At 55.8% G+C, this 7,516-nt stretch overlaps 1 long non-coding RNA gene across 1 annotated transcript; it reads left to right on the top strand.

Annotated features, from left to right (window-relative positions):
• The first annotated feature begins 214 nt into the window (after positions 1–214).
• Positions 215–7,079, top strand: LOC136568560 (uncharacterized). The gene is made up of 3 exons (XR_010785252.1): positions 215–1,011; positions 3,395–3,468; positions 6,849–7,079. It is a non-coding gene; the product is annotated as an uncharacterized lncRNA (long non-coding RNA).
• Positions 7,080–7,516: the final 437 nt, after the last annotated feature.

Genomic DNA, 7,516 nt, shown 5'->3' with positions numbered 1-7,516 from the left:
CTGTATAGTACCATTTAGATATGTTTACATCAAGGCAAATAAGCTCTGTTTGCTGTGGTAGCTGAACAGGTTATCAGTACCCACCTCTGTTTTCAGCCTTAACAACTATAACATTGTTGTGGTTTGCGTTTGGTTTGTTCCGTTCCCCCCTCTCCTAGCTTGGCAAGTTGGTCTGGCTCAAACCCCCAGTTATGTCAATCACGGTTTTCCCCTCCTTATTTTCCCTCATTATCCCTTATTTGTCCTTGTATCCCCTCCCCAGGCCTTCTGCCAGTCACCGGCACCCCGCCCCAAGTTCCAGAATCTTCCAGCTAGGGTGTCGAGTGATTGGCTGGTAGGCCTGGGCTCCTCCCCTGACCTATCCCCATTGATCCACACCACCCATCAGTCTTCAATGTATGCAAATTTTCGTTCTATGATTGGTTTCTTGTGTACCCACCCCTTCCCTGTAAAACCCGGTCCCCGGAGGGGCTCGGGGCTCCTCCTCCGCTCGCCACCTTTGGGTGGCCACCCTGTACTTCCCCTACCCTGGATTAAACCAAGTTAATTCACCCAGCAGAGGAGGGCCGTCTCTTTTCTTCACTCCTGCGGCGTGGTTGCTTCAATATCGGTGACTGTTTCCTCTCACCCCACCCACGGTCGGCACATGCTTCTGGCTTCGTGCCAGGGGAGTGCCGGTGTAGCTGAAGGTGGCTGGACTCTCTAAATCCCTTCAGCCGGGCCCCCCTTAAAAACAGCCACAGCTTCAGTTGCTGGCGCCCACGTGGGGCCCCTCTGCATCGATTGCCTGCTCCTGGTTGGCCGGATTCGGGACCAGTAGAGCCTGGACTTACAATCTTCGCAAGGACCCTACGGATTTTGGACTCCGTCCTTTGGACGCAGCAGCACCCCGAGGTGAGCAGGCCCTCTGAGGCAGCGCTCCCCGGGGACCGGACGGGACCTCGAGCACCCCGAGCCGTCCGGCCGCAGGACCCGCTTCGCCGCGCTTTCCTTTGATCGCCCACCGGACACGTGAGTGTTTCGCCGCTCTCCCTGTCGTCCTCCCCAGTCCCCAGGGTGTTCTGCCGCCCTCCCTTGATTTTACAGGCAGGGGCCGGTGGGTGGTCACCTTTTAGTTTTCGTTTTTCCTTTTGCGTGGCAGATTGGGCTCGAAGTTCGTAGTAGTGGACATTTGACTTCGTGGGAAGTCTCTACTAGCTATGGGTGCTAAGCTGTCCACTGCCCAAAAGAGACTTATTATCCAAGTTGAGGGAATCCTTGTTGGGGGGGGAATTGTTTATGAAAAACCTGTTGTTGAAAAATTAATAAAATGGGTCTCTTCTGAGTTCCCGGAGGTTTCGCCTGACCTGATCAAAGATCCGGTCTTTTGGCGGAGGGTCAAAACTCGACTCTCGGAGTTGTTCAGGCCAGGCGACGCTTCCCTCATACAATTGGCCAGGCTTGTTGCCCAAATTAGAAAAATATTAAAAGAAGAAGGGAGCTCAGAACAGGCCACAGTTCGAGTTAAACGTTGCCCCAGTTCGGTTTCGCACCCCAGTTCGGTTTCCTCACCCTCTGTCCCGAATACCCCTTCCCGTATGCCCAAACTTAAAACCGGGATTCTGAAGGGGGCACCCCCCCAGACCAGCCAGGCGCAGGGCGTTCCATCATCCCCTGGCCCTCTCCAGAATACCCGGTCCCCCCGCCCCGAGAGTTCTGGCCAAACTCTCGGGGGCTCCTCGACTTGTCCTGCCTCCCCTGCTCCTGTCCCCAAACCCCAGAGTTATGTACCCCAGTTCGTTGAATCCCCAGTTTGCCCCGGGTCGCCTCTGGTTTCACAAGATGGCCGCGGCGTGGCCCAAAATGGAGGCGACTGCATGGTCGAGATGGCGGGAAAACCCCCATCCTCATCCCAGAATCCTTTTCTTCCAAGTTCCAACCCCTTCCTGCCTCTCGGCCACTCCCCTTTCCCCGCCCCTTCCCTCCCGACCTCCCCCCAGCTCCACCCTCTATCTGATCCCTCCCATCTCGTTTCCCCGCCTCCCTTTCCCATGATAGCTCCTCCCATCGTTCCTCCCACAATCCCGCCCCTTTCCCCGCCCACCGCTTGCCACTGTGCCCCGCCTCCCGCTCCCGCCTCCGGGGACGGCCCCTTGTCATCGGGCCACCCAGTCTCCCGCCACGCCCCCTCCTCCCCTTCTTCCGGTTCCCACGCCCCTCCCTCCGGTTCCCACGGTTCGGGGCCCGGGGGGGGGGGTGGCCAAAGGCCGGGAACCGGAGCCGGCCATAGTACCATCGGCGGCTCCGGTTGTTTACCAGCCAGAAGCGGGTGGGGGAGTGCGTCGCCAATGGGTCCCATTGAGTCATTCACAAATTAAGGAACTGGTCAAAGCCCAAAAGGAGTACGGCCGGGAGAGTGAATACTTCCGGGGAGTGTTGGAAGCGACACTCTCCGAAGCAGAAATCACCCCCTTCGATGTCCGGCGGCTTTTCAATTGCCTGCTGAATCCATCCGAGCGGGTAATGTGGGAAGCCGCCTGGAGGAGGGGGGTGACTGAAGCCCTCCCGAGCCTGTGGAGTCAACCCCAATCGGGAGTTGATTTCATGGGTCGCCCTTTGGCCATCGACCAGCTCCTGGGGACCGGGGACTGGGAAGATGGGTACTCCCAGGCGAGTACCCTTCCCCGGGAGGCTCTTAAAGCGTCGGCAGCTGCCGCAGAAAAAGCCTTTTTGTTGCTGCCGGGGGGCGCGCCCCCAACTGCCTTTTCTAGAATCTTTCAGGGTCCAGACGAGACCTTCCTTGACTTCGTGGAGAAGTTGAGGAAGGCCATTGAACATCAGGTGTCGGACGAAGGAGCTAGAAGCACCATCTTGCAGGAGGTGGCGTCCTCAAATGCCAACCAGGCATGCAGGGATGCCATCCTCAGCCTGCCCCTCCACCCGGCACCGCAGATGGCTGATATGTTGGAAGTGTGCGCGCGCAAGGTCCCGCTATTGACCACCAGGGACAGCGAAAAGAGGAGGACTCAACCTCCCCGGGTTGCCGCAGCAGAAGAGCCCTCCACCGAGCAGGGTGTTGCAGCAGCTGTTTCGTCGAAGTCCTCCGCACCCTGCCATTTGTGTGGGAGGACTGGACATTGGATGCCGGACTGCCCCCTACGGGCAGAATTTTACAAATTCAAAAGGGAGCAGGGACAGTTGGGGGTCAACCCCCCAAAAAACTGAAATCGGAGCGCAGTGCCCCCCTGCGCTCTGACAAAAATCAGGCGGGCCATTTATCATCATCGCGTAGGGGGAAGGGAGATCAGGGACCGCCGCCAACTAAATGTGACCAATACTTACCGGACTTGACTTCTGTTTTACCAATTCAAACAAGACCTGTGCTAATGACCGCTTCTGCTTTTGCACCCTATAGGTTGCGGCTCTCGGAGGCTCTCCACCTGAGGACCTCCGACTTTCAACTCGTTGCTGTCGACCCGGAGTGCCCAGGTAACTGGGGACGGATTCGCTGCAAGTATGTTGTGGTCGGTGACACTAAGCACACACCACCGACGGTGAACGTTATCCCGGGCCTCTTACCATCGGACCCGGGGGTGTTCGCCGTCGGCCTGCACTGTGTCCAGCCCCCCATCTTTTTGCCTAAAGGGCAGATTGTAGCTCAGGCACTCCCAGTGCCTGAAATAACCTGGGATTTACATCAAACATCAGAAAACACCACGCCAACCATCGCATGGGCTCAGGTTTTGGGGCACGAAAGACCTCGCCTCGATTGTTATATTACAAAAGGGGGGGAAGGCAAACAACTAAAAGGCCTGTTGGACACTGGGGCGGATGTCACGGTCATTCCTTCTCGGGAGTGGCCGTCGCATTGGGAGTTGCAAACCGCGCCTGGACACGTCCGTGGTGTTGGGGGTTTACAATTGGCCAGACAATCTAAGAGCATCGTGCAAATCACGGGGCCGGATGGGCAATTGGCTTCTATACGCCCATTCGTTTTGGATTATACGGAGCCCCTGTGGGGGAGAGACCTCTTAGCCCAGTGGGGAGCCCGAATTGACCTTCCAGCGGCTCCCCAGGTTTTTCGGGCGGCGGTCACTGATGAGCGCCCTACCTGGAAGCTCAATTGGAAATCAGATAAGCCAGTCCAGGTAGTGCAGTGGCCGCTTAATAAACAGAAATTGGCGGCGCTCAAGGAGCTCGTTGAGGAGCAGCTACTTAAGGGCAATATCGTGGAGACCACGTCACCGTGGAATTCTCCCGTGTTTGTCATCAAAAAGCCCAATAAGGACAAGTGGCGGCTTCTCCACGACCTCCGCCAGATCAACAACATTATAGAAGATATGGGGCCTCTCCAACCAGGGATGCCCTCCCCAACGATGCTCCCACAAAATTGGGAATTGGCTGTGATTGATATAAAGGATTGCTTTTTTCAAATTTCCCTCCACCCAGACGATGCCCCGCGTTTTGCGTTCACGGTTCCTTCCATCAACCGTGAGTCCCCAAGCAAGCGCTACCATTGGCGGGTTCTCCCGCAAGGCATGAAGTGCAGCCCAGTGATCTGCCAATGGTACGTCGCTTCCTTGCTGTCCCCAATACGTGCAGTGGTAAACGATGCCATCATTTACCATTACATGGATGACATCCTGGTGTGTGCCCCGACCGCCGACATACTTGGCCACGCCCTTGACCTGACAGTCGATGCGCTGGTTGCTGCAGGGTTCGAGCTCCAGCAGGAAAAAATTCAAAGGGTGCCGCCTTGGAAGTATCTGGGTCTGGAGATTACTAAGAGGACCATTGTTCCTCAGAAATTGGCTATCATAACAACTATTAAAACCTTGGCGGATGTCCACCAGCTGTGTGGATCTTTGAATTGGGTAAGACCTTGGCTGGGCATACCAACAGAAGACCTGGCCCCCCTTTTCAATTTATTGAAAGGGGGAGAGGAGCTAAGTTCTCCCAGGACCCTTACCCCAGAGGCAAGGGTTGCACTGGAGAAAATCCAGAGACTCATTTCGGCTAGGCAGGCCCACCGTTGTCATCCGGGCCTGCCATTTAAATTCATTATTTGCGGCAAACTACCACACCTCCACGGGGTGATTTTTCAGTGGGACAACACCATTAAAGGCAGGGACCGAGGCTCGAGTGACCCCCTCTTAATCATAGAGTGGGTGTTCCTCAGCCACCATCGGTCCAAGAGAATGACACAGCCCGCTGAACTGGTGGCAGAGTTGATCCGGAAAGCTAGGCTGAGGATCAGAGAGCTGGCAGGCGTTGATCTTGCGTGCATACACATTCCTCTTAAATTAAATTCGGGCCACCTAAAACAAAGGGTAATTGACAGCCTGCTGCAAACAAATACATCTTTGCAGTTCGCTCTGGACAGCTACCCCGGCCAAATTAGTGTTGATCGGCCGGCCCACAAATTATTCAATCAGGAATTTGTGTTATCTACGATATCGATCCAGAGTAGAACCCCTCTAAAGGCAATGACCATTTTTACTGACGCGTCCGGAAGATCCCACAAGTCAGTCATGACTTGGAGGAATCCCCAAACTCGGGAGTGGGAGTCCGATATCACCGAGGTTGAAGGTTCACCTCAAATTGCCGAGTTGGACGCAGTCGTCAGAGCCTTTGAGAGGTTCCCTGGACCTTTCAATTTAGTTACGGATTCAGCCTATGTAGCGGGTGTAGTGTCCAGAGCTGAAAATGCTGTGCTGCAGGAGGTGTCAAACCCAAAATTGTACGACTTGCTCTCCAAATTAGTTCAATTGGTCTCCCACCGAGAGCAACCCTTTTATGTCATGCACGTGAGATCACACACCGATTTGCCGGGGTTCATAGCGGAGGGCAACCGGCGCGCCGATGCCCTTGCCTTGCCGCCCCTGTTCAAGCGGCCCCGCTCCCTGATCTCTTCAGTCAAGCCAAGATCAGCCACCAGTTGTTCCATCAGAATGCGCCTGGCCTGGTTCGGCAGTTCCATCTGACGCGCGAACAGGCCAAGGCCATTGTGGCTACATGTCCTCACTGCCAGTCCCACCAGCTCCCTTCCGTCCCTCTCAGAGCTAACCCCCGTGGTTTGTCCAGCTGCGAGGTGTGGCAGATGGACGTGACCCACTATCCGTCATTCGGCCGCTTTAAGTTTGTACATGTCTCGGTGGATACTTTCTCTAGTGCTGTCTTTGCCTCTGCCCACACAGGTGAGAGGGCTGCGGATTGCAGGAAGCATATGCTTCAGGCATTCGCGGTCCTGGGCATCCCTAAGGTAATTAAAACAGATAACGGCCCAGCTTACAAATCCAAGGAACTGCGGAGCTTCCTGCAGCAATGGGGAATAGAACACAAGACCGGCATCCCCTATTCCCCGACAGGCCAAGCCGTGGTGGAGAGGACCCACCAGAGCCTTAAAAGGGTTTTGGAGCAACAGCATTCGGCAGTGAAGGTGGAGTCCCCTCACATCCGTCTCGCACGGGCGTTGTATACTATCAACTTTCTAAATTGCTCCTTTGAAAATCTCAACCCGCCCATAGTGCGACACTTCGGGAAGCACGAGGAGCTGCGACCTAGGGCCAGGCCCCCGGTCCTCATTAAGGATCCAGAGACCTGGAAAACGGAAGGGCCATTTGATCTCGTGACCTGGGGTAGGGGTTACGCTTGCGTGTCCACTCCCTCAGGTCCGAGATGGATTCCATCAAAGTGGGTCAAGCCCTTCCGCCCTAAGCGGGGTGCAAAACCAGAACCGGTCCCACAGGTAGCAGAGGCGTGTTGGCGGCGGAAACGGAGGAACTGGTGGGCGAGCCACCATTGACCACGGTCCTGACCCCCCCCCCTCGAGCCAAACCTTCTTGACTTATATTTCTGTTTCCTTTTAGTTGATCTCCCGCCTGCATGGACCCGATGACCATCATTACCCTCCTGACAGTCCTCCTTATCGAGACTCTACCACCACCTGCGAACCCCTGGATAGTTCCCCAGCCAAAGGCGAACGTGTGGAGGACCCTCGCTCAAGCCATGGGGCAGGAGCACATCTGCCTGGACCTTGGCTCTGCTGAAGACCCGATGTCGTCCTGCCTAGTGGGGATCCCTCTCCCTCCTTTTGAGTTTCCTTACCCCTTTAATGTTAGACGCCCAGAACGCCTGGAGGGACGGGCTCAGGAAATTGACCCCCCTGCAGTCCGACCCCCCAGAGCTCCATCTAGTCGGCTCCGCTAGAGCATCGGCTTGTATCTGGTTTCAGTATTCCCCCCTTTTCGGTTCCTCGAGGTACTCCAACATCAGGCCGCCTAGCCCGGAGTACCAAGCAGCACGGTGGTGCAATTTCACCATCCGGTTGCCATTTGCATCTACCTCAGACACCAAACCGCTGGCGCTGCCCCGAGGAACATTTTTCATTTGCGGAGACCGGGCGTGGGCTGGCATCCCCCCTCGTCTGGCCGGAGGCGTCTGTACGTTTGGCAAGCTGACGCTGCTTAACCCCAACGTCACTCAAATTAGGGATTGGAAATATAAGAGATCGCAGTCTAAATTGGCAATATCCAAA

Source organism: Molothrus aeneus, chromosome W, assembly GCF_037042795.1.
Source record: "Molothrus aeneus isolate 106 chromosome W, BPBGC_Maene_1.0, whole genome shotgun sequence".
NCBI classification, from domain to species: Eukaryota; Metazoa; Chordata; class Aves; order Passeriformes; family Icteridae; genus Molothrus; species Molothrus aeneus.
This window is presented reverse-complemented; position numbering and strand designations above follow the sequence as displayed.